Source organism: Macaca nemestrina, chromosome 3 (assembly GCF_043159975.1).
Source record: "Macaca nemestrina isolate mMacNem1 chromosome 3, mMacNem.hap1, whole genome shotgun sequence".
NCBI classification, from domain to species: domain Eukaryota; kingdom Metazoa; phylum Chordata; class Mammalia; order Primates; family Cercopithecidae; genus Macaca; species Macaca nemestrina.
The window spans coordinates 182,202,016-182,228,891 of record NC_092127.1 but is presented as its reverse complement, the minus strand read 5'-3'; the positions used below and the strand labels follow the sequence as shown (position 1 = coordinate 182,228,891).

Sequence of the window (26,876 nt, the reverse complement as noted above, 5' to 3'; positions counted from 1 at the left end):
ATGTTTTTAGATATATATTTTAAAAGACCAAAACCATGAGCTGCTGCTTCTATGCAGTTCATGGAAGCAGCAAGCAGCTTGCTAGAAGAGAGTTTCTCACAATACATGGGACCTAAGGATCCCTGAAGGCACAAGCAGGTTTGGAACCAGATATATCTGAGTACTAGTTCTTATTTAGCTGTATGTCTTTAGGAAAATCACTTAATCTTTCTGAATCCTGATTTTCACCAGGAAAATAATCTCTTGTCTGTAAATCATGGTGAAAGTTAAATGATGATTAGAGTTAACACTTACAAAGCATCTAGAATACAGCAAGTGTTTTTTATGCTAGTATTATAACTTATACTTCAGAGAGACTATTCCAGGAAGATCCACCTCAGTAATTTCACTGTGGAACAGGGAAAGGGTCAAACCCAAAGGTATTTGCATGAGTCAATGACTAGGATCACTTAGTATGTTCTCTGATCTTGGCTAAGCATTTGTGACTTTACAGCAGCATAGTCAGAGCAGGTTGACTGGGGTTGGGTTGTCATTTTATTCTTAATGGGAACCAAGCTCATGGGAACCAAACAGTCTGAGAGAGAAAGCAAGACCAATCGCTTCTCGAGTAAGGGATGTCTGCACAGCACAATAGAACTCATTCTTATATTAAGTGGCAATTTAATAGCGCATCCGCAAAGCATCTGTGATCACAAGCCCTTATTCCAGAACAAACAATTCATAAGTTGGGTTCAGTAATTGCTTCAATTTTAATGTACATTGAGATATTCAGAACTTCAATGATTTGCATAACATTCTATGGAATTAATAACAGAGTCAGTTCTCACTTTTTCTCAATCATAAGTGTAACAGTTAGGAATGCTTTAGCTGCAAGCAACAGAAAATACACACAACTATGGCTTAAACAAGTAAAAATTTTTATTTCTTCCTATAACAAGAAGTCAGGGGGTCCCTGGCAGTGGTTCAAGTGCTCATTAAAGCCATTAGGGAATGAAGCTGCTTCCCTCGTTCCACTGTTTCATCCTGAATATGTTGTCTTTCATCCTCATGCTTGTGTCAAATGACAGCAGGCGGGCTCTGCACTTGACATTGTGTCTGTGTCAGAGGCAAGCAGAGTAGGACACAGGGATGTGCTGATTGGATCTGTGTCCTTTCATCAGGAAAGCAAAAGCCTTTACAGAATTTCCCATAAGGTGCCTGCTCATGCCTTAACAGCAAGATTCCTGTCAGATACCTCCCAAGCCCTCCCACAGAGGCGACTGGGAAGTGAGGATACAGGTGAGCATACATTGCCACCCAGTAGAATCAGGACTCTGGTAGCAGAAGCAGAGGTGGAAATGGATATCAATTTATTAACAGTATCTGCCACAGAAAGAGACCTGAAAGGCTCGGAGAACTCAAGTTCACAAAACCTGTTGCTTCCTCCTAGCCAATACCAGCTAAAGAGTTATCATTCTCCCTGCTGAGTATTTATAACCTGGATAATTTAGTTGAAGATCGAATTTGAGCAAAGTGATCTCTTAAAAATGGAAACGAGGTCATGTCCCTCTGCTGCTTCCTTCAAGACCTTCCTATTGACCTTCAAATAAAAGTTAAACTCCTCCACAGGGCCTTCAAGACCCTGCATAACCCAGCCTTTGTCCAACCCCTCTGGCTTCACCTCTGGTACCCCCGCTTGCTCTGTCCTCTGCCATCTCACTCTCCTTCCTGTGGCAATTGCCCTGCTGCAGTGCCCTTCAGCTGTTAGTCTCTGTAGGAAGAGTTCGTCCCCCCAGACTCAGGGGTTACAACTTGGCATCATTTAGATCTCTACTCAAAGGCTGCTTCCTCAAAGAAACCTCTGACCTGCTCCTTAAACCTAAACTAGCTACCCACCCCTTCTCCAAGATTTACCATTCTCTTAAATGCTTTCTGGTCTTTGTAGCACTTACACTGTTTGAATAATCACTGCGTTTGCTTGCTGGCTCGATGTCTGCCTTCTACTCTACAACACCACTCCCTAAAGGCAGGACTTTTTCTGTCTTATTTGCCACAGTTTCCTCGCCAGGATCTACCCTTTGCACATAATACATGTTCAATAGCTCTCTGTTGGATGAGTGAGAGTATAGACCAGAGCTAAGAAGCCAGACATCAAATATCCAAGCAGAACCAGCAATAGGGATGCAAATTCGGGATAACAGGCTAAGGGTAGAAGCACACTGAGGACACCCCATAGTGCTAAGTATTAGAGAGGAAAAATGAAGATGAACTATGTGTGCTCGCTGCTCTCAAAGGAGCTTATAGTCTACCTAGGAAGACACACATACACAAACAACACAGAGGACTCTGTAAAGGGAAGTAAGAGGAAAACAGGGTGGGGGCTGAGTATGCTGCCAGCTTCAAACTTCCTAATTGGAAAATGATGCACGAAGATTTCACTAGAGGGATGCCTATTACAATGTTACTGGCAAAAACAAAAATTAAAAACAACCGTACCATCCAACAATAGTGAATTAGCGAAGACAATTTTAACACATCCATATACTATAATTTAAAAATTACTTGGTAGAATTATATTTTACTATTTAAAAATTGATCATATATAGAAAGAGGTAATAGGATACACAAAATGAAATGCATAGAATAGTTCAATTTTGTTAAATCTTTAAAGGGGAAAGAGACAGGGAGAGAATACATATCTTTCCAGATGTAGATCCCAAAATGATAACAGGGTTATTGCTGGGTGGTCTGATTACAGCTGATTTCTATTTTCTTCCTTTTGTTTATTCATACACTCTAATTTTTCTATGATTAACATGTATTAATTGTGTAATATTTTTCCATTTTGGAACAACTGATTCAAGTGCATGTTTTAAATCCCATCTCAACAGTACGATTAAAACACTAGATAGCAGAGTGTCATTCCTTGGAGCAGGAGACAAAGCGTCTTTAATTATTTCAAGTACATGTAAATGTTTAAGAGGTTCTGCTGGGCATGGAACAAGAGTGTCAGGATGGTAACACCAACGGTACAGCCCCATTGGTGGCACAGCCCAGACAGCCCTTAACTTGAGGTCAATAGCACCCTATGGACCTAGGAAATAGCCACCATAGCAAAAATGTCACATTAAGTTGTATTCTGTGCCAAACTCACTTTACCCACAGAACTTGCAAAGTAGTTATTATTCTCCCACTTTAGAGATGAGAGTCCTAAAATTTAGGGAGGCTCAGAGACTTGTCCAATATCCTCCAGAGAGTAAAATTTAGATCAGCTCTGCCCAACTCCAAAGACCTGGCTTGTTTACATGCACTGACATCAGCCACGAGCCTAATCAAGTGGAGAACACCTGGCCAGAGGCTCATCCAGTGGATATCACACATTTCCTTTCATTGTTGTTCCTGAACCATGGCTCTGGCTAAAATCTTAATCAGTGGCAAAATCAAATAAGTCACAAAATGCAATGTGGTCTACTGAATTGGATCCTGGGAAAGACAAAGAGCATTAGTTTAAAAAAAAAAAAAAAAAGCAAAAAGCAAACACAAAAACTGGTGAAATTTGCACAGCCTGGACTTAACTAATATTTTATACAATCATTCCAGAAGAGCAGCTCCTTCATGTTATATATATACATGTTAGCCGGGCGTGGTGGTGGGCGCCTGTAATCCCAGCTATTCAGGAGGCTAAGGCAAGAGAATCACTTGAACCCAGAAGGCGGAGGTTGCAGTGATCCGCGGTTGTGCCATTGCACTCCAGCCTGGGTGACAAGAGCAAAACTCTGTCTCAAAAAAAAAAAAAAAAAAAAAAAGAATGTATGTATGTGTGTATATACAAATAAGAATGCATGCATGTATATACAGATAAGTATGTATGTATATACAGATACAGATAAGGATATATGTATATACAGATAAGAACGTATGTATGTATATGCAGATAAGTATGTACGTATATCCAGATACAGATAAGTATATATGTGTGTATACATACAGATAAGAATGTATGTATGTACATATGGATAAGTATGTATGTACAGATAAGAAGAAGCTGCTCTGATGGAATGATGAGGATGGAAAGGGGCTAACCTATTGACTTAGAAAGCTGGAAGCTGCGGTGGTAACACCCTCCATCTCAGCCCTGAAGAAGGCTCTAAGCTCCTCTGGGGAGCACTTTGGATATCCCTGAACTGGTCCAATCAATCTTACAGTCTGAAAACAGGAGTAACTTTCCCAAGAGCACTCAGCTGCTCATTGGTGGAGAGGATTAGAAGCCCTGTGTTATGGACTCCCTGTGTTATGAACTGAATGTGTGTGTCCACCTTCCACCACCAAAATTCATGTGTTGAAGCCCTAACCCCAGCCAGTACCTTGATCTTAGAATTCCCAGCTTCCAGAACTGTGGGAAATAAATGTCTGTTATTTAAGCCACCAGTTAATAGTATCTTGGTAGGGCATCCTGAGCTGACCAAGATCCCCAGTCTCACCAAGTCCAATGTTCCTTCCAGCACCCCAGTTGACACCCAAGGACAGATGGGATTTTCAGATCAATTTTCAATTCCACTTCTGCTCAGAAACATCTCCAACTAAAATAACCACTCTCTAAAATTTTTATATTTTTGTAAAACTAAGAAAAATTAACTTGCTTTATCAAATGTCTATCTTCATAAAAGGCTGCCTGCAGCTGATATATTACTGACATAAAAAGGGTGAAATTGCTATTATTTGTATTCAACTGGACATCACTGTATCATGGTAGTGATGGTCCTCAGCCTTAGGCCTTTCATCCAAATTATCTGGGAAGCTTGTTAAAAATCCAGAGGTTTTCAAGGTCTACAAGACTCTAAGTGACTGCAACTTGGAAATGGGCCTCTGTATCTATCTATATTTATTTAGTGCTCCTTATTTACAATGGTTTTCTCAGGAAAGACAAACTGGGGATGAAAGATGAATGTGGAAGAAAGACTTATTTTCACTATTCATGCTTTTCATTATGAAATTTTTAAAAACCATTGTGTATATGCACAGCCATGGTCAGAACCTATGAATCTAGTGAGATGCTGTTGGATCTCTTAAAAACAGAGCATTGTGCAGAATTGCTGGGAGGGTCTCGGGCAGCCTAGTCAGCCTGAGCTCCTGGAGGAGACAGTGAACTGTGGAGTCCGACAGCCCAGGGTCTGAACGTGCTCTGCCCACCCAGTGAGACACCCTGGGCTTGGTGTGCTCACTTTTCTGAGCAGCTCGTCTATGAAATCTGTATAACAGGACCGACTTACCAGAGTTGTTAGGCTGAAATAGGACAATACATATAAAGCATTCCACACACAGTTTGGCACATAGCGAGCCCTCAGTAAATCATACATATGATGACTCCTTTTTTTCTCCATTGTCCTTGTGCTGGAATGAATGTTATTGAAATGATCACAATTAAATTATCTGGGGAAGCAAAACTCTTCTTTGTCTCATAAAACCAAATCAGTTGACTTAAAGCCAGAAAGTGTATGTGCTAAAACAGTTTCTATATACCCCATGAAGTGCTAATGGCCAAAATTTCTCACCCCAGCCTTCCTGCCATCAGCACTAATCCAGGAAACTAGAACTCCTGAGGCATTTTAATTTAGAATTATAAATGTGTGCAGTCATAATTTTCTTGGACATCTTCCACACTATTTTGGAGCTTTGGCTTATTGCTTTATGTTTTCATTTATTTTTTTTCTTAGAGATGTAAATAATTATATTACTAAATATATGGGAAATAGAAAGTAGGAAAAAAACAGTTCATAATTCCACCACCTTCACAATGGATACCAGCATTTTGGTATATTTTCTGCCAGGCTGTTAATGTGTGAGCTGTATCATTACAAGCATTATAATTGTACTGAACACAATTTTGACTCTCAATGTTTCTCTTAACAGTATATTGTGAATATTTTCCTTATTATGGAAAAGGCATTATAATCAGCTTTTCAACTAACTGCATAATATTCCACTGAGTGACTAACCCAAAATATATTTAATAACTCTACTATTACATGACATTTTGGTTTATTCCGGTTTTTTCTGTTTTTCATAGTGCTGCAATATAAACGTCTTTGTATGTGAACATTTTTACTGAATTCATAATTATTTTTCTTAGGCTAGATTCACACAATTGGCTAGCCTTCAGCTTTAGAGATATAAATTACACTAGATTATGGTATTAAACTAACTAGGTAAACTTAGAAAAATCACCAGGATTTCACGTGAATATGCTTTCTCTCTGGTTTTCGGAACTATTAGGGGAATAAATCTTTTGCAAAGCAGCAAGAAGGCAGCCTGTAATCTACCAGAGACATACAGAATTGCAACAAGGTCAAAGGGCACCACTTTATTTGGCTGCTACAATGTCAGCATCGACTTTGAGTTACAACCCAGAAACAAAACAAGAGTTTTGAAAAGCAGCAGTGCCTGTCATCCCAATTGCATCTCCCTTCCACAGGGGAACAGGAAGCAAAAGAAACTCCTACTGGCCCCCTATTGAAAGAGACTTTCACTGTGGAAATGTACTTGTATATTAACTTCCATTATTCCAGGGAGTCAGCAAATTCATTCCAATAAGAACTCATTATTTTAATAACCATTTACATTTATTGAGCACTTACAATGTGCCAGTGTTCTTAAATATCCTAAACATATACTAACATTTGTCCCATTTAGTACATGGGACATATACTAACTTTGTCCCCGAAGGCACATTGAGGCATAGAGAGAATATCGTTTTCTGAAGATGACCATGATTTTCACAGGAAAGACAAACGAGATGAAAGATGAATGTGGAAGAAAGATTTATTTTCGCTATTCATGCTTTTCATTATGAAATGTTTTTTTAAAAAACCACGGTGCCCATGCACAGACATGGCAGAAACTATGAACCTAGAGAGATGCTGTTGGATCTCTTAAAAACAGACCATTGTGCTGAATCACCAGGAGGGTCTCCGGCAGCCTAGTCAGCCTGCATTCCTAGAGGAGACAGTGAGTTGTGGAGTCCGACAGCCCAGGGTCTGAACGTGCTCTGCCCACCCAGTGTGAAAGTGGTTAGTAGGAGGTGGAGCTGGGCTTTAAACCCAGGTATGCTGGCTTCAGAAATCACTGTCCAAACCAACCCAGACACCCCTTATTCTTTTCGTTGCCTACAGCCCTGGCAGGGTCTCCTGGCTTCCCCTGGTATATTAATTTTCTATAACTGCTGTAACAAATGATCACAAATCTGGTGGAGCAGTTACCATCTTATGGTTCTGAAAGTCAGAAGTCTCAGATGGGCTTCCAGGGCTACATTCCTCTTGGATGCTCTGGGGGAAATGCCGTTTCCTTGCCTTTTCTATCTTCTAGAACAGGAGTCCCCAATCCCTGAACCACAGACCAGTACTGGTGCAAGGCCCATTAGGAACGGGGTAGCACAGCAGGAGGTGAGTGGCAGGTGAGTCAGTGAAGCTTCATCTGTATTTACAGCTGCTCCCCATTGCTCACATTACCACATGAGCTTCACCTCCTGTCAGATCAGGAACATTAGATTCTCACAGGAGTGTGAACCCCATTGTGAACTATGTATGCAAGGGATCTAGGTTACACACTCCTTATGAGCATCTAATGCCTGATGATCTGTCCTGGCTCTGATCACCCCAGAGGGGATGGTCTAGTTGCAGGAAAATAAGTTCAGGGCTCCCATTGATTCTACCTTATCATGAATTGTATAATTATTTCATTATACATTACAGTATAATAATAATAGAATAAAGTGCACAATAAAAACATAATGCACTTGAATCATCCTAAACCATCTCCCACTCCCACTCCCACCAGTCTGTGGGAAAATTTCTTCCATGAAACCAGTTCCTGGTGCCAAAACGTTTGGGGAGCACTGTTCTAGACTTCCCACATTTTCTGGCACAGGGCTTCTTCCTCCATCTTCAAAGTCCTCAGGGTAGCATCTTCTCTCATTGTTTCCCTCTCCTTCCATCCACACCATCACCTTCCTTCTATAATTCTGAACTTCTGCCTCCCTCTTAAAAGGATTTTTGTGATTACAGCACAGGGCCCACTTAGATGATCCAGGATAACCGGCCCATCTGAAGACTCTTCATTTAATCACATCTGCAAATCCCGTTTCGCCACGTATGGCAAACACACTCACAGGTGCTTGGGATGAGAACTAGACATCTCTGGGAGGCCATTGTGCAGCTCACCACACCTGGCAAGTAAATTACACTAAAAGACAACTTGAAAAGACACAAGTGCACCTGTGTAACTACTTTTCTGGAGATTTTTATAGAAGGCAAAACTGTTAGAATTCCAGCAATCTCAACGAGTGAGCAATAGGAGACACAGATCACATAAAAAGAACATGAATCAATCCCTCTCAGTTTTTGAGCCCCTAATATGTTCTACAGACTGTTCGCCTAACCCATTTCTCTGTCACACCAACACTGGCAGCGTGCAGTCTTCTCTGCAAAACAGAGATGAGAAAACTGATGTTCAGATCCGTTATAGAACTCTCCTGGGAGTTGCACCACCCAGGTGGCTCTGACTTCAAAGCCCAGGTACTGTCCACTGTAGCAAGATGACCAACACTAAATTTGAGCAAAATGAACAGCACATTTTAAAGACATCAAGCATCAGGGATCAATAATAACAGACGCAGTCTCCTGCATACAACCTCCATAGCCATCCTCTGTGTTCATATCATGTGCTTCTACCACCTATTTCCATGGTTACTTATCTGTCTATGTTTTTATTGTCATCTCCCCAGAAGGTAAGGACCTTGTCTGTTGCTGACTGCTATTGCACTAGCTCTGAGTAGAGGCCAGGCACATAGTAGGCACTAAATAAATGTTTGTGTAACAAATGGATAACACTCCTTTGACCCGGAGATAATCGATATGAATAAACCCAATCACTTGCAACATGAATGGTATGCTAAAAATTGGCAAACACTCCAAAAAGATTTCTCAACAGCCAAAATAAACAGTAATGAGTCCAAGTTAATGCACAATCTCTTTGGAAAATCCTGTGAGACCCAATTGAGAGCTCATATTCTCTCTTTAAAAACTGATTTCTAACCAATTTGTTGAGCTCTTTACTGCTGTACTTTTTGCTAAAAGGAATATGCTTCAATGGTAGTTAAAATAAAAAAGGAAGGTTAACTTTCTAAAACACATGAGACAGAGAAACAAGGTAACTGCATTCAAAAGATGCATCAGCAAAGTTGCAGCCTCTGTGGATGGAGACAAGGATTCAGAGAGACTGATTTCTCAAATTGACAACCACAATACTGTGTGATCCTTACTCAGCCCCTACAAAGTGGGTCATCTCAGTTTTTAGTTCCAGTCTTCTCAAACACAAATGTAACTGGAGAGAGCAACCTAGAGTCAAGGAGACAGTATGTTTTCTTTCATGCATGTTGAACATTGTCATTGCAATGTGTATTTAATTGTTTTTAAATTTTGACTCTGCACACAGGTATAATGGGCACTACCTTTTTGATACACACTTGGACCTCAAGCATTCCTCTCTCATGACAGCTATTCACTCTGTGTCACTTGGTGTCTCTCCTAGAGTTCTGTATGCTTCTTCAGGGCAGATAAATAGTTTAATCATCCTTGAAGCTCTAAACTTAATGATTGGAAGCTATGTGCTGAATGAATAAATAAACCATTTATTATTTTAAAAATTCATGATCATTAAGAATTTCAGAAAATACAGAAAGGGAGAGAACAACAAACAAATCTGTGATCATAACATAAAACAAGTAACATTTCATGATATTTCTTTCTGGTCTTTTTAAATGTAGAGGCTTTCTTTTTATTTTTCTCCTTACAAAATCATACGCACACATTTTCTATCAGGACTTTTGCACTACACATTATAACCTAAGCATTGCCCAATGACATCTCATAGTTCTGCAGCTTGATTAAAGTTAAAGAACACAGTAATAGGGCTTTGGGGGTACAAACACATTTTCTTCCATTCAACACATTATTAACTCTGGTGTGATGAAAAGAGAATTCTGCCTGCATCTTGGTGGTTATAAATCAGGCTTGAGTTCCCCAACCTGACTAGAATATCCCTTTGTTTTGCTTCCTTTTCTATTTAGAATCTGTGACCTAAATTTAGAATCTCTCCATTTCTCCTCAGTGTGATAAGCAGTAACAGCCCTCAAAACTCTCAGTAGAACCTTCCAGCAAGAATCCTTTGGCAAAACATAGCGTCAGTCACTCTGATTCTAGAGTTGTTCTATTTTTTTTTTCTATTAAAGTAAATGTTTTCATGAACTCACAAAATGTGTTAGTCATAGCCATCATAGAGTTCCAGTTGATGATTAAAAAACAAACTAGGTTTGGGATACAATTCAAGATGCCTGCCTTACTCCAAATTTGTTCTTAGTCAACAGAGAATAGAGGCCAATGCCTTGAAACCAAACATATTTTTATGAAACCAAACATCATAAAACATGAGTGTGCATACCCTTACATCACTCAGACTGCTAAGATTAATAGACATGCTGAAAGCATTTGCTTCACACTTGCTCAACTGAACAAATACATCTTTTCACAAAACAAGTCCAAAATCTTGGCCATTCCCAAATGTCTAAAATCCAAGACTCTTTGCTTTCAAATTCCTCAATGAGAAAGCACAGGAGAAGGAGAGAATTCAGATCATTAACCAGATGTTTAAGATTGGCACCAGGAAGAGAAGGAGCTAGAGTTGTACATTGAGGAACCAAAAAAAATAAGAAAGAAAAGAGGAGGAGGAAGAAGAGAAAATACACTAAGAGAAATATTCAATGACACTCTTTTACATTATCAATTATTTATTTCTTTAAGAAAAAGGACATTTCTTTTCATCCACACAAGATATTGTTCGTTAGATGAGTAGAGCAAGTTTGTTTTGTTTTCGTGTAGCATTTATTGACTTGTTTCTAAGACCAAAAGAATATGCTTATTTCCCCTTGAAAAATAGTTGGAAAGTACAATAGAAATAAAATTAGAAAATACAAATTGCCCATAACCTCTCTGTATAGTAATGTGGCTACATTAATATTTTGGTGTTGGGCCTTCTCATCTTTTTATTTGATGCACATATATATATATATATATATATATATATATATGTGTGTGTGTGTGTGTGTGTGTGTGTGTATATATATATATATATATATATATATAGAGAGAGAGAGAGAGAGAGAGAGAGAGAGATCAGAGATGGGGTCTCACTATGTTGCCCAGGCTGGTCTCAAACTCCGAGCTCAAGCAATCTTCCCACTTCAGCCTCCCAAATTTCTGGGAATACAGGCATGAGCACCCGGCCTGTATATATTATTTTTAAACTGGAATAAATGTTACAAACTAGAGACACTATTTGGTAGCCTCCTTTTTCCATTAAGCAATATGTTAAAAAAGATTTGCCTTTGTCATTAAATGTTCTTTTAGTACATAGATTTTTAAGAACTGTAAAACAGTCCTTTTGCTGATGTGCCATTGATTTAAGTAATCTTTAATTATAGAACAAATCATTTATAACATCAAAAAATGTTACACTGTGATTACCACTGCTGTAGAGCTTTGAGTACTTTTTAAAACTTGTTGTCTTTAAATTACATCCTAAGGGTGGAAGTGTTGGGAAAAAGGGTTTGCACAATTTTCAGACTCTTTATATATATTTGCCAATATAAATTTTGCACTCCTAAAAGTTTATACCACTTTATATTTGCATGAACAATCTGTAAATGTGCCTGCTCTTTAATTAGTTTTAATTTTTTGCATCTTTACCAAACTAATAACACCATTAGAAATTATTTCATTTTGCTATTATTAATTAATTCATTGAACAAATATATATCCAGCACTTTCTACATGCCAGGCTCTGTTTTAGAACTAGAGGCACTACCGTGAACATAGGCTCTGGCACTGGGCAGACAGGATCGGAATACCAGCTCTGTTCAACTCCCTCTGTGACCTTAGGCATGTTCCTCACCTGAGATTCCATTTCCTCCAGTACAAAGTGCCGGCAAACCAACCCCCACTTAGAGGTGATCCTGAAAGTTGACCATGCTGACATGTACACAGTGCCTGGACCAGGCAGGGTACAGGGGCCTCTCAGTAGGGTGAGTTCCTTAGCTCCCCTTACCTGTAACCTGGGCAGCCACTCACTAGAGGCACCAGTTCTCTCCACGATACTCGATCCTGCCTTGATTGTAGGGACTGAGTTCTTGACCCTGAAGTGCTCTGCTGTCTCACACAACTCCTTTTCCATCTGAGGAAAGACAGACTAATTGTAAGAAGCCAATTTCTGCAGTTCGTTATATCTCAGATTAGCATTGCATTATTGCATTGATTCTAATATAGGAACTGTGGCCGCAGCACACCAAATTGAGTCTCATGACCTCGAAGTCCTTCCTCTTGTGTTAAAAGTCAGAGGAAAGAAAAATCTTCAGTGGAAAGAAAAATCAGCCGAAATGCAGCCAACACTGCTTTCTTGCTTGTCTACTGCATTCTCCCTAGTCTTAGCTGCATTTCCCTATACAAAAGATTTTTCAGGGATAGCCCAAGTAGTGACAGTTTTTGTTTTCCTCCAGGTCTTTTATGTTATAAAGAAATTAAAAAATTATAAATTTAGCTAAAGATCCACCTTTTATTCTTTCTCTGTCCTTCAGTTAACCACTGAGGACCTGAAACTAGTGCATTTCATTCCCATGTATTCTTTGTAAATTTTTTTATTGAAATGACCTCTCATAATGTAGAACGAACCACCTTAAAATATGCAATTCAGCAGCATTTAGAACGTTAACAATCTTGTGCAGCCACCAACTATATCAAGTTCCAAAACATTTTCATCACTTCAGTAGAGAACCCCATACTACTAAGCAGCTATTCCCCATTTCTCACTCCCCTGAGCCCTTGACAACTATCAATCTGCTTTCTGTCTTTATGGATTTATCTATTCTGAGCATTTAATATAAAATGACTCATGAAACATGTGACTATGTTAGTCTATTCTTGCATTGCTATAAAGAGATCCCAAGGCTGTATAATTTATACAGAAAAGAGGTTGAGACCAGGCACCATGGCTCATGCCTGTAATTCTATCCCTTTGAAAGGCCAAGGCAAGAGGATCACTTGAGTCCAAGGTTCGAGAACAGTCTGAGCAGCATAGTGAGAAGCTGTCTCTACAAATATGGTGGCACACACCTGTGATTGCAGATACTTGAGAGGCTACCTCCTGAGGTAGGAGGATTGATTTAGCCCAACAGTTGAAGGCTGTAGTGAGCCATGATCAAGAAAGGCTCTGTCTCAAAAAAAAAAAAAAAAGAAAAAAAGAAAGAAAAGAGGTTTAATTGGCTCACAGTTCTGCAAGCTATACAAGAAGCATGGTGCTGGCATCTGCTTCTGGTGAGAGCCTCAGGAAGTAAAGGAGGAAACAGGCCTCCCACATGGATTGAGTGGGAGAGGGAAGGGAAGAAGTGCCATATACTTTTAAACAACCAGATCTCTCAAGAACTCAGTCACTCTTGCAAGGACAACATTAAGCCATTAATGAAGGATCCATCCCCGTGACCCAAACACCTCCCACCAGGCCCCATCTCCAACACTGGGGATTACCATGGGAGCAGAGAGAAGGTTCGTCAGGGTGAGCCTGCATGGACAAGCGCCCAAAAGGCTCCCGGCAAGAGGCTACATCTCACCCATCAGCACTTAAACAAAAGTCTGTTGAAAATCTCTCTGCTTCTCTCTTTATCCTTTGCAGCCACAGTGACCAGATATGATCATCTTTGCCCACTCAGCTGCATCAGCCTCCCAACTTGCTCCCACCTCCCCGCCCCGGCCAAGCCCTCTCTAATGCCTTCTCCATCATCGTTTTATGCACAACAAAGATCATGGTCTCCTCTAACCCTCTCATGGAACCCCATTGCTGTTAAGATAAAAGCCAACCTCTTCAGGCCCTGAAATGACTTGACCCCTACTATTTTTCTGACCTCCTTTCTTACAGGCTATTTTGTCTTATAAGCTCCAACCCATTGTCCTTTCAGTTACTACAATTCCTGAAGTCCTCTCCTGCCCCAGGGCCCTCTCACATGCTGTTCTCCCTTCTTGTGAGGCTTTTATCCCATCTTCACCTGGCTAAGACATCCTCAGGTATCCCCAGGTATCATCTCATCCTTAGAGTGACTTTCCCTGATCTCCCAAACCACAGTAGGCACTCTTTTTAATCTCTTTCACCAACCCCTCTTCTTTTCTTTTGTAGTGCTTGTCTCTCTTTAGTTTATATAGGTATTTACTGAAAAGAGGTAGCAAAACATAGTAGTTAAGAGTCCTAAGACCACATGGCCTGAGACAAGTTATTTACCTCTTGTGCTTCAGTTTTTCCATCTGAAGAATGAAAAGAACAATAACAGTATCCTTCTCCTGCGGTTATAGAAAGACTGAGTTGGTGTATGCAGAGCCCTCAGCACAGAGACTACCCAGAACCCCTGGCTGAGATTGTGTAGGCAATTTGGGGCATTTATGCAAAATGACCTCTGAGATGCCACCCAACTCAAAAATGGTACAATTGCCAATACCATTGTGGAACAAGTTTTGACGCTCTCTTCACAGCAGAGGTTAGCTTCACTAACCTTTAAAGCTACTTCCAAATCTGAGATTCTGTGGCTCTGTGTTCCAGGGACAAAAGGTGCCTGACTGTGGGGGAACTTACATTCCCCAGGATTTTGTTTTTATACAGGGACGGGGCAGTGTAAATTCACACAACCTTTTGGAAAGCAGTTTGGCAGCATGTACCAAGAAAGACATAAAACATACAGACCTTTTGATCCAATAATTCCATTTCTGGGAATCTATCCTAAGGAAATAATCCTAAATAGGGATAAAGGCTTATGCACAAAACTTTCAATGTAATCTCATTTATACTAGGAAAAAATAGAAACAGCTTAATTATACCATAATAGGAGAGGAGGGGGTTAAATAAATTATTGTATAATTGCTTAATGGATATTGTTTGGCCATTATTTGCTCTAAAACATAACAGGGGAAACACTTATGATATAATATTAGGTTAAAGAAAAAGCACACAGCAACAGTGCATAGGTACTATTACAAATCTTTGAACAGAAGACCTATGAATACACAGAGAGAACAAAAATAACAGAAAGAAAGAAACCAAAGTGGTAACAGTGGTATAGTTCTGAGAAATAGAACTATATAAATAATTATTTACTCTTGTTTTTCTACCTTTTCCTCCTGATATTTCATTTGTATATTTAAAACAAAATACAAATAGTTCCATAGGACAATTATAGAAAATACATGAGGTTTAAAAAAAAAGTATATGTATTTTGATCAAAAAGTGTATATGAATAGGAAAAAATACTAAAAGGAAATCACATACATCTACACACACACGCACAAACATACACACACACGGCCAAACAAAAACCAAACAAACCAAACCTCTGCCTAATCTTCTAGAATCCCATTGTATTAGAATCCTCGCCAGTTGTGGGGTGGTTTTCTTACCTATCTTTGCCAAAGTCTGCTTCATTTTTGCTGCCTCCCATCCTTTCTCCAGATAGCAGTCCAAGAAATCTATCTATTAATAGGAATTATATATGGTTCTCATCACTCGCAAACTCTTCACTGGCTTCTTAATGCCCTGAAGATAAAGTCTAAGTCCCCCAAGAAAGCTTAGCCTCAACATCCACAGCCTCCGCAACGGGCTCCACCCCCCGCCCTTCTTCCTCCTCACTCTTCTTCAGCCTCCCCAGCTTTCTCACCCTCTCCAAGGTGCCTTGTTCTCTCTCAATGCCAGGCTTTTACTGAACCATTAGCTCTCCCTGAAGAAACTACTTATTCCATTCTGGCACTTATTTTCTCAGACACCTTTCAGTCATCCTTCAGTTTTCAAGAAATTGCTTAGAAGTTCTATCCCTAAGGACAGTGTTTCTGATCACATAGATGAGATTATCCTGAAAACACAGATCTAAAGTGCCTCCAAAGACATGCATTTCCTAGTCCCAACAAGAACGTAAACTGTAAACACTATCAAAAGAAAAAGGAATGCCTGTAACTTAAATATGCTCCTCCCTGCACCAACAGAAATCAACATTTTTTGAGTAGCACAAATGTGTCAGTCAACAAGGTTCATTACTTCATCAAACTTTATAACAACCTTACTTTGGACATTTTTAAAATTTCAATTTATAGAAGAGAACACTAAGGTTTCAGAGGGGTAATCCTCAGAGTCTTTTGCCCAAGGCAATTTATTCAAGGTCACATGGCTGGACAATGATGACTTTGTCCTTCAAAGCCAGCAGTCTTAATCCACAAAGAAATGTCAGTGGGAAGGGGGAAGACATGAAGATTCCTGCTAGTTTAGACTCTAGGGTAACATTCCATTGCTTTGTCTTTTTTTTCCCAAACCTCAGTGCTCAGTTTTCCTCCCCAGCACACTATGAGTCATTGTTGGATTTCCCAGCTCTCTCTCCAATGTGATGGAGTCTGCTGAGGACATCGTTTTGGCTGGAAGTGAATGTGTATGCAAGAGGCACCACCTGCCGCTAAATCTTTGCCTTTGTTGGGTCTAATGTAGCTCTTGACCCTGAACTTGGCTCACGTCCTCAGGCACCCTCCCCACAGAATGCCTCACATGTTTTTAGCAATAAACAAAGCAGAGAACATGGACCCCCCATTATCCAGATAAACGTTTAGAAACACCAAAATGTTCAAATAGACCTGAGATGCCTGAAAGAAAAAGAGAGTTGAAGAGCTTTATCTACTAAATAATAAATGTAAGGTATTAGCACAGTATTGTTATGATCACCACTATTTTTATGCCTACATAATGTCACAAAGACACTCTCAAAATTCTGTGGCTGGAATGGTTTGCATCATTGAGTGGAGGCTTTGCTTCCAGGCCTCTGACCTTCGGATGGTTTTCAGGTGCAAACAAGGGGCGTGTAGAGAACTCAGGACAGTCAATGGCACTTGTCAAAGAACGGTAGCCAAAGCTCAGTGGTAAGAGCAGTGGCAGCTATGTCAGCACTATTCACCCACTTCATATTTATGGAGCACCCACGAAGTGCTAGGCAACAGGAACTCATTTTCTGTGGATTATTTCAATTAATCTTTACAACAATCCAAGGAGCCAAGTACTATCACTCTCCTCATCTTAAACCAAGAGCTTGGTTTGAAGGTCAGACAAATCTGGGTTTGAATGCCAAATCTATCACTCAGTAGCTGTGTGACCTTGGGCCAGATCTCTCATTTAGAAACTTCAGTTCCCACATCTGTAATAAGGAGATAACAATACCTACTTCACTAAGTGGTCAGGACTCACTGTAGGTAGCACATAGTAGATGGTTAATAAATATATAATATAGATATTTAAAATTTGTGGTACAGCAATACAATGGAATACTACTCAGCAATGAAAGAAACATGCAACACAAATGACTCTCAAAAACATTATGTTAAGTGAAAGAAGAGAGCCTCAAAAACCCACATATTGTAAGATTCTATTTATATGACACTCTGGAAAAGGCAAAATTACAGGACAGATATATGATCAGAGGTTTCAGGCAGCTGGGGTGGAGGAGATTGACAACAAAGGGACAAAAGGGAACACTTTGGAGGGAATGGAAATGCTCTGTATCTCTTTTTTAGTGGTGGTTACACAATTGCATACATTGGCCAAAAATCATCATATTTACCAAATTTTACCAAAATCAAAAATTTACCAAAAGGGTAAATTTTATATTTTAATAATTATACTCTAATAAACCTGCTTTAAAAAAAAAAAAGGATATTGCTCAGATATGACAGCAAAGGAGCTTCTTAATCCAGATTCCTTGGGATTTGGCAGATTTTTTTATCTCCAGTTCATTGACCTGAACATGCCTAGTTGTTCTTTTCATATTTGCCTATCCGATAATTCATCCTACCTTCCCCGGGGCAGAATAAATCAAGAGGTGAGGGAGGAAAAGAGCGTACTTGGAAAAATCCTTCCTCCTGAAGACCAAAGGATCAGGGAAAATGCATTCTCATCTAATATCTACCCTAACCGAATATTATTTCATCTAATATTATTTCCTGTCTATTCAATGCTAAATTTCCAAATAGCTCGGTGGGTACATGGAAATTCATTATCTACTTGATCTCTATTTTTTTAATATGTTTAAAACTTTTGATAATTTTTTTTTTTTAGAAAAGGTCATGCTTTGTCACCTAGGCTGGAGTGCAGTGGTGCAAACATGGCTCACTGCAGCTTCAACATCCTGGGCTCAAGCCATCCTCCCACCTCAGCCTTCTGAGTAGATGGGCCTATATATGCACTCCAGCAATGGCTGGATTTTTTTTTTTTTTTTTTTGAGAGATGGGGTTTTGCCATATTGCCCAGGCTGGTCTCAAGCGATCTTCCCACCATAGCCCCCCAAAATGCTGGGATTATAGTCATGAGCCACCACATCTGGCCAACTTTCTATAAGTTTTTAAGTTTTTTATGTTTTAAAATACGAGAAGTGATATTTTGGGCAAGGTAAAGTATTATGATCCAGGATAATGCTATATTGTTCATTCACATTTATCGACAATCATGGATATTTATGTAGATTAAAACACTGGATTGTCTTCTACATGTGAAGTTAGGAACCAGGTATCAGTGAAGGTTGTAGAGCAAAGACTCTTTTGGCCATCCTGCAGGGACCTGAGTTCCAGTTCTGGTTTAGCATAAATAGGTTATTTGGGCAATTCACTTCTTACTGAATCTGGCTTTTTATCTGTGAAATGGAAACTCAAGCAGATAAAACCTCTGAGATCCCTTCTTCTCTAACAGTGTGAAATTCCCAGTGCAATGTAAGAACTGTGAGTTGAGATCCTGTCTTCTGCTTTCAAAGCTGTATGTTCAGGGCCCAGCACAGTGCCTGGCACACACAGGGGTCAATGACATTTGTTCATTCCATGAGTCAGTAAATTGCCTTTTTTAAATATGCAAACTCCTTTTCTCATAAGAACCCACCTCTTTTCCTGCAATGACAGCAGATTCAGTTTAGAAACCAAACTGAGTCATTTCAGCTGGCTGAAGTCAGCTTGAAAAGCCAGGAAAGTGGCAGCAGGTACCACCTCTACCTGGTCAACAGCCTCGTTCATGAAATCCCACTCACAGCCCTTCTGGGGAACCTACTGACCCCTGGATAAGGATCAGAACCTCCCGTAGCCAACAGAGCCCCGCCTGGCCCAGGCACATCCTCCCTGCAGGCTCATGCCTGCCGTTGCTCTTTCCCACTGGCCTCCACTCAGCATCATCCTCTTCCACCTCAGGGCCTTTGTATATGGCATTCTCTCAGCCTGGATGTATTTTTCTGCGCTTCTGCCAGGTTCATGCCTACTGTTTTTCCCCCTTTTAGGTCAGATGTCATTCCTTTAGGCAAATTCTCTCTTTAGGCAAGATTCAACTGGGTTGTCCAGCTAAACACTCCACAATATCCGTTATTTTTTCCTTCAGAGCATTCTCCAAAACTTATTGAATTTATCAAATAGTATTAACTGTCCTTCATATGATATGAATAACAAATAATCTCATTTTTCTTCCATCATTTGTTCTTGCCAAATTCTGTTGGATCTTTCTTCCTTGCCCTTTCATGACATCTCAGGCAAATTTCTTGGCTTTCTGGTAACTTCCAGTTACATCAACAATTTTATTAGTCAATTGTGACTCATTTTCAGATATTAAAAAGACAAATCTAAATCAAATTTTCTATTTTATATCCAATACTTGTCCATCTCCATGACTGTAGTTCAGGATATGCTATACCCTTTCACTCTTCCCCCATCTCCTGCCACCTCCTTTCACTTTCAGCTCCTCTTGAGTCAGGTCAGAGAGTAGAAGAATCAGGAAAAAAGCGACTGAATTATTTGTATTTAATAAGTGCTATTTGTATGATCCTCTACTGGCTCCAATGTCTGCTGCTGTGCACTCCAGGTAGCCAAATGCTGGCTGTTTCGGGGTGAAGGTGTTCCTTGGTTGATAGCTTGCAGTGCTTCCACGCCAGCCTCAGCTTCTGTACGCAGTGATACACCCAGTGACTTCTCAGTGGCCTCCCCCAACTAGGAGGACTCATTGGCCCAGGAAGTCCCATCAAGATGGCCCAACTCAGCTGCCTTCCTCAGTACCATCTCTCTCTTAGGGAGGGCATATATTCTTGCCTCTCTGACAGCTGCCCCTGCACTGCTTTCCCTTCTCCACAACTCTATCTTGATGCCTGTCTTCAAACACTAATCCTTTCTGAGTTTCTAGTTTTCTCTTATGTGGACTGAAAATGGCTGATGGTGACTGCCAGATCCAGCTGGATTTTAACAAGTTCTAAGTCCATGTATGAGCACTGGTTGCCTATCATTCTCTGCTTTGTGTTTTCAGCTGAAATTCCAAGTGGATGGGAATTCCCAATTCATATCCTGTTAAGCATAGTTCTGTGATTATTTCATAAATACCTCTCTTCCCCACTAGATTTTGTCTCTACAAGGACTCTTTGTTTGCTCTTTACTGAACACTCAGACCAAGCATTCAGCATCTGACATATAGTAGCAGCTAAATAAATATGTGATGAAGTAATAAATAAAAGAACAGGATGAGACACAAAGAAGACCATATTTGTATCACTACAACTCCCTGGTTCGTAAGGACAAGCAGATAAGGCATCATTTGAGCAACAGTAGAGAAGGCAAAGATTCCTAGAGCCTGGCTGCCCATAGGAATCACCCATAGAGCTTTTAAAAAATATCAATGCCTAACTTAATCTGCTGATGTGCTCATTCAGTAGATCTAGTTAAGAACCAGTGAGCTAAAGTGCATGAGAGATCCAAATTATGTGCTAGAAGGGTTCAGGAGAAGACAGGGTTGTACCTGGTTGAGAATATCAGGGAGACTTTCTGTAGAAAGTGATGCATACAGAAGATAAATGTGAACAGATGGAGAAAGAGGCATAGGGGAGACATGGTTGGTAATGGCTTGCAGCTACTGCAAATGATATAAGCAAGGCACTGAGGTTAGAAAGAGAAGATTCGATTCCTAACAGAACCCAGGGCACCCATGGAGAGGAGAAGGAAGAAACAAGGGGTATGCAACTGCAAGTTGTTTGGATGCAAAAAATGTGGTCTTTTAAAGTTAGCAACAACCTAGGAAGTAAATATGTTAAGTGGTTAGGTGTGTCAATTGTGGATCAGACTGTCTAAATTACTCAGCTATAGAAGGAGGATAATGCGATTATCATCACCTCAAGAGGTTATGATGAGGATTAAAGAAAGTGATGCTTGTCATGTCTTAGCACATTGTACATGTTCATTACACATCAGCTAGAAACTTCTTTTTAAAATAATTCTACTACCTAGAAAAATGGTGTGTGAGTGTGTGTGTATGTATGTGTGTAGTGGTGTACAGAGCTAGTTTACACCTGCCAGCAAGGGCCAATTCTACAATTCTACATTCTATAACTTCCCAACTCTGCATTCAGTGAAGGTCAGATTGTTAGCTTGAAATTGACCATGTCGGGGGTATTCACTCAAAGAAAATTAACAAAAGCTACAAATCTGAACCTTCTTTTTGAGAGCTAGGTTAGTGGCAAACTGTTAGTTGCTCTGGGAACATTGATGGGATTGGAATGGAATGGACCGAATTCAGTTGAAAAGTAAATAAATGATATAGGGATAAAAAGGCACACAAGTTGAGAAAGGAAGATTATCTGCCTAGGAAAGATAAAATAAGACCCCATCACTGGGGTGAGTGGCAGGTAAAAATGGAATCTGACTTTTATTCTGAGTAAATACTTCCTTCAGCATATTTTTCTACCCATCACTTCACCACTGCTTCTAAAATAAGTGTGAAAATAACTGAGTGAAATAGACACTGACAAGCTTTATCAACATCTGAGGTTCTGAAAACTCTCAGAGACATTTTCGAAGGTTCATTCTCTCTGGGAAAAAGAATGAGTTCAGAAAGACATAGATTACAATAAATTATCTGAGATGAAAAATAATAAAAAAGAAAAAGAAAAAATCCAACTTGTGTTGAAGAACAGAGAAAATACTGTAATACTTTAATGATACAAAAAACTTTATTGTGTTGGTGCTGGGAAAACCGGCTAGCCATATGTAGAAAGCTGAAACTGGATCCCTTCCTTACACCTTATACAAAAATTAATTCAAGATGGATTAAAGACTTAAATGTTAGACCTAAAACCATAAAAATCCTAGAAGAAAACCTAGGCAGTACCATCCAGGACATAGGCATGGGCAAGGACTTCATGTCTAAAACACCAAAAGCAATGGGATCTAATTAAACTAAAGAGCTTCTGCACAGCAAAAGAAACTACCATCAGAGTGAAAAGGCAACCTACAGAATGGGAGAAAATTTTTGCAATCTACTCATCTGACAAAGGGCTAATATGCAGAATCTACAAAGAACTCTAACAAATTTACAAGAAAAAAACAAACAACCCCATCTAAAAGTGGACAAAGGATATGAACAGACACTTCTCAAAAGAAGACGTTTATGCAGCCAACAGACACATGAAAAAATGCTCATCATCACTGGCCATCAGAGAAATGCAAATCAAAACCACAATGAGATACCATCTCACACCAGTTAAAATGGCGATCATTAAAAAGTCAGGAAACAACAGGTGCTGGAGAGGATGTGGAGAAATAGGAACACTTTTACACTGTTGGTGGGACTGTAAACTAGTTCAACCATTGTGGAAGACAGTGTGGTGATTCCTCAAGGATCTAGAACTAGAAATACCATTTGACCCAGCCATCCCATTACTGGGTATATACCCAAAGGATTATAAATCATGCTGCTATAAAGACACATGCACACATATGTTTATTGCAGCACTATTTACAATAGCAAAGACTTGGAACCAACCCAAATGTCCATCAATGATAGACTGGATTAAGAAAATGTGGCACATATACACCATGGAATACTATGCAGCCATAAAAAAGGATGCGTTCATGTCCTTTGTAGGGACATGGATGAAGCTGGAAACCACCATTCTCAGCAAACTATCGCAAGGACAAAAAAACCAAACACCACATGTTCTCACTCATAGGTGGGAATTGAACAATGAGAACACTTGGACACAGGAAGGGGACATCACACACCAGGGCCTGTTGTAGGGTGGGAGGAGGGGGAAGGGATAGCATTAGGCGATATACCTAATATAAACGATGAGTTAATGGGTGCAGCACACCAACATGGCACATGTATACATATGTAACAAAGCTGCACATTGTGCACATGTACCCTAGAACTTAAAGTATAATAATAGAAAAAAGAAAAAGAAAATCTTGTTTTGTGTGGTAAGCAACATTAAAGAGAAGTTAGAGAAGTTATGAATGACACAGAAAAGAAAATATGAATATCCACAAATTGTATGAACACTTTAAGGCAGAAAAATAAGAATGCATCTATTCTTTTATTGCTCTACAAATTCACCCACTTCTGAGCCCCCTGGCAGAGACTGGGCTACTCCAAAGAAGAGATAATGGAAAAAGCCCACTTAAGAAGTTATCGCTTATAAACAAATAAATGAACATATTAAAAGGCTGTATCATCTGAAATTAAGCTTGTAAATGGGTGACAATGGACACCATCATTTGGTTCGAGAATATTAAGAACTATGAGAAACCCTGGAAACGATCAAGGACAACCATTTTATTTTGAAAATGAGAAAACAGACCCAGAGACTTTATCTGATTAAAATTTGACTCTAATTCAGCAGTAAGTTATGACTAGCTTCTATGCTCAAGATATTGTTTTGACCATACTATGATGGCATTAAGATTTTGGACAGCCAACAAATTCAAAGGACCATTTCCTCCAGTGTGGAGAGTGGATCCCAAAGGCAAAATTAAGTTGATCAGAATCGGGAGCCCAGCAGTCTCCTTGGTCAAGTGTGTGGTCAACGTCCACTTCACTAACTCTGGAAACATTCCTTTCAATAAGAGTTCTCATTGCTTGAGAAGAATGAGAGGAAAATAAAGATAAAAACAAGATTTTTTTCAGCTGTCTAATTTCCATAAATGACATCATAAATTATATATTGCTGTTGCCAAGGAAATATAAGAAATACACAGCAGAGGGAAACAAAGAAATTGATTGCACCATAGACGACTAGTCATATGCTTTGGAGAATCATTCTGCCTTTTGAGATGTTATGATCAGTTCTTTAGAGGCACAAAGACATATTAGTTTTCTAAAAATACCCAATCATTTATCCATTCAGCAAAGAACAAAGAAAAAATCAGTACAATTCTCATAACCCTCTTTCTTTTCACAGCACGTAGAATGAGGGGCTGTTTTCCTGCCATATTTACCAAGAATAGGGACAGTGCTCATTATTCCACAAGACACCATCCTAGGTCCAGAATCTAAAGGCTCTACCTCCAAAACTCTCAAATACAAAATGGCTTTTTTCTCTAAGTTAACAACTAATTTCCAGTCAGTGAGTAATTTTTTTTCCTGAAACATTCACTCAGTGGAAAACAAACGAAGAGGGAAAAAATTAAGTAAACAAATCTGAAAAAGAGGCCACAACACACAGAGATGGAGAAGCTCTAAACTTACCACTGAAGGAAAGCAGGCACTTAAAGTTTATCCCAAACAAAACTGTAATTTTAACTGGTCCCCGAGTTGAGCCTCACTCGATGAATGACTTCCAGGGCCTTTGGCTCTTTGGGACTAAACGAGAAAATTATTTTTAGCACAACTATTTGGAAATCTTTGAGAACTTGGATCTGTTATTCTGTCTGGTACCAAAGCAAGTTTTTCACTGAGCTCTCATGAAAGATCCTCAGTCTCTTGTGGATTTAGAATCCTGCAGCAGCCCACCATCTAAGAGCAAGGTATGGTGTTTACTCTTTTTTTTAGAATTTTGGCAAATGTAGATGGAATGGCCTGTTCTCGTGATGGGAGCTTTTTAGCTTGTTAAACAGATGATTCTGTAGGAAGATTCCATAAAACTAAAGACCTAGCTTCAGATCTCTGGACTGACACTAGCTTTCTAACCATAGACAAGTTGTGGGACTTCTCTGGACCTTGGATCCCCATCTAACCTACCACAAGATGGTTTTGGGGAGGATGATATGGGCTTAGCATTGCTCTCTAGGATAAAAAATGTTTTGCAAATGTCAGGGTTTTTTAAATCATTGTGCCATAAAGCAGCCAAAACTTTATCAATAATGAACTGTTGAAAATAATAAATATTGATGAATATTTTTTCTTCATTGAGTCTCTACTGTAGACTAGTCTCTGTCCTAGAGTTCACATTTTAGTGAGGAAACAAGCAAGTCAATAGATAGCCATAACACAGTGCAATTGTGTGGCCTTGCAGGGACTTGAGTAGTGCCAGGAGGAGAAGGAGGTTAATTCATGGCAAACAGGAAAAGCAGTTTTGCAGAGGAAAATTGGAGCCCCCAAAGGCAAGGAGCTGGTGAACAACAACATAAAAGGAACTGAGGCATGAGCAGCTCAGGTCTCCATCCTATCCCAATCACAGTGCCACTCCCGGTGCAACAAGAGAAGCACAGAGCCTGCTGTTGTGAAATCTTCACCTCTGCAGGCCAAGGAAATGTCTCATTTTGGCTTTCCCTGGTTACCTATTCTCTTCTTAATGATTTCCAGGCAAAGCACATTTCAACTTGAATTAATTATCAAGTCCAGCCCGTTGTCATGAAGTAATACGTTATAGTTTCCCTCACATGATGTAGGGACAAACTCAAGTGTTTGAAGACAAAAGAACTCAGTTCAAATTCTGGCTGCACCATTTCATGCCTGTGTGGACTTGAGCCCACCAAGTATCAATGTTCTTACTTGTAAAGTGAAGATAATAGCACTTACTTCATAACAAGTGGTGTGAGGATAAAGTAAAGGATGTCCTTAAAACACCTGGCACAGAAATAAGAATACTGGTCTGTCCCTACATTCCAATTCATTTTTTTATTCAGTTTTTTTTTTTATGGTAAAATACACATACCATAAAATTTAGCACTTCAACCATTCTTATGTATACGGTTCTGCAGCATTAAATACTTTATTGTTGTGCAATATCATCACCATCTCTCCAGGACTTCTTCATCTTCCCAAACTGAAACTCTGTACTCAAGAAATTATAAATTCCCATTCCCCTCTCCCCTTCTTCCAACAACAAGTATTCTACTTTCTGTCTCAATGAATGTGACTACTCTAGGAACTTTGTGTAAGAGGAATCACACAATATTTGACCTTTTGTGACTGACTTATTTCACATAATATAATGTCTTCAGGGTTCCTCCATGTTGTAGCATGTGTCGGTATCTCCTTTCTTTTTTTTTTTTTTTTTTTTTTTTTGAGACAGAGTCTTGCTCTGTGCCCCAGGCTGGAGTGCAGTGGCACGATCTCGGCTCACTGCAAGCTCTGCCCCCACGGGTTCACGCCATTCTCCTGCCTCAGCCTCCCGAGTAGCTGGGACTACAGGCGCCCGCTACCTCGCCTGGCTAATTTTCTTGTATTTTTAGTAGAGACGGGGTTTCACTGTGTTAGCCAGGATGGTCTCGATCTCCTGACCTCGTGATCCGCCCGTCTCGGCCTCCCAAAGTGCTGGGATTACAGGCTTGAGCCACCGCGCCCGGCCATCTCCTTTCTTTTTAAGGCTGAAGGAGATTCCATTGTATGTGTAGACCAGGTTTTGTTTACTCATTCACCTTTCCATGGACACTTGTGTTGCTTCCACCTTTTGGCTATGGTGAATAACATTGCAGACATGGCTGTGCAAATATTGGTTTGAGTCCCTGCTGCTATGAACATGCATGTGCAAATATTTGAGTCCCTGATTTTACTTCTTT

The 26,876-nt window shown here is 39.8% G+C and overlaps 1 protein-coding gene and 1 long non-coding RNA gene across 8 annotated transcripts in view; one reads left to right on the top strand and one right to left on the bottom strand.

The window, feature by feature from the left end:
- Nucleotides 1-24,699, bottom strand: part of LOC105487914 (uncharacterized) — a 276,851-nt gene extending 252,152 nt beyond the window's left edge. For all 5 annotated transcript variants that reach the window (XR_011621457.1, XR_011621453.1, XR_011621454.1 and 2 more), the window contains exons 1-2: nucleotides 24,622-24,699; nucleotides 12,136-12,261 (exon numbers count right to left, since the gene is read on the bottom strand). This is a non-coding gene — a long non-coding RNA (uncharacterized lncRNA). The remainder of the gene's footprint in view (nucleotides 1-12,135; nucleotides 12,262-24,621) is intronic.
- The window catches only part of LOC105487915 (C1q and TNF related 7), a 107,000-nt gene that overhangs the window by 65,610 nt on the left and 14,514 nt on the right, over nucleotides 1-26,876 (top strand). The window contains exon 1 of one of the 3 annotated variants that reach the window (XM_011751588.3): nucleotides 24,804-24,899. The exons of the other annotated variants lie outside the window; for them this stretch is intronic. The gene's annotated coding sequence lies outside the window, so the exon portion shown is untranslated. Of the gene's footprint in view, nucleotides 1-24,803; nucleotides 24,900-26,876 lie in introns of those variants that run through there. 3 annotated transcript variants of the gene reach the window in all.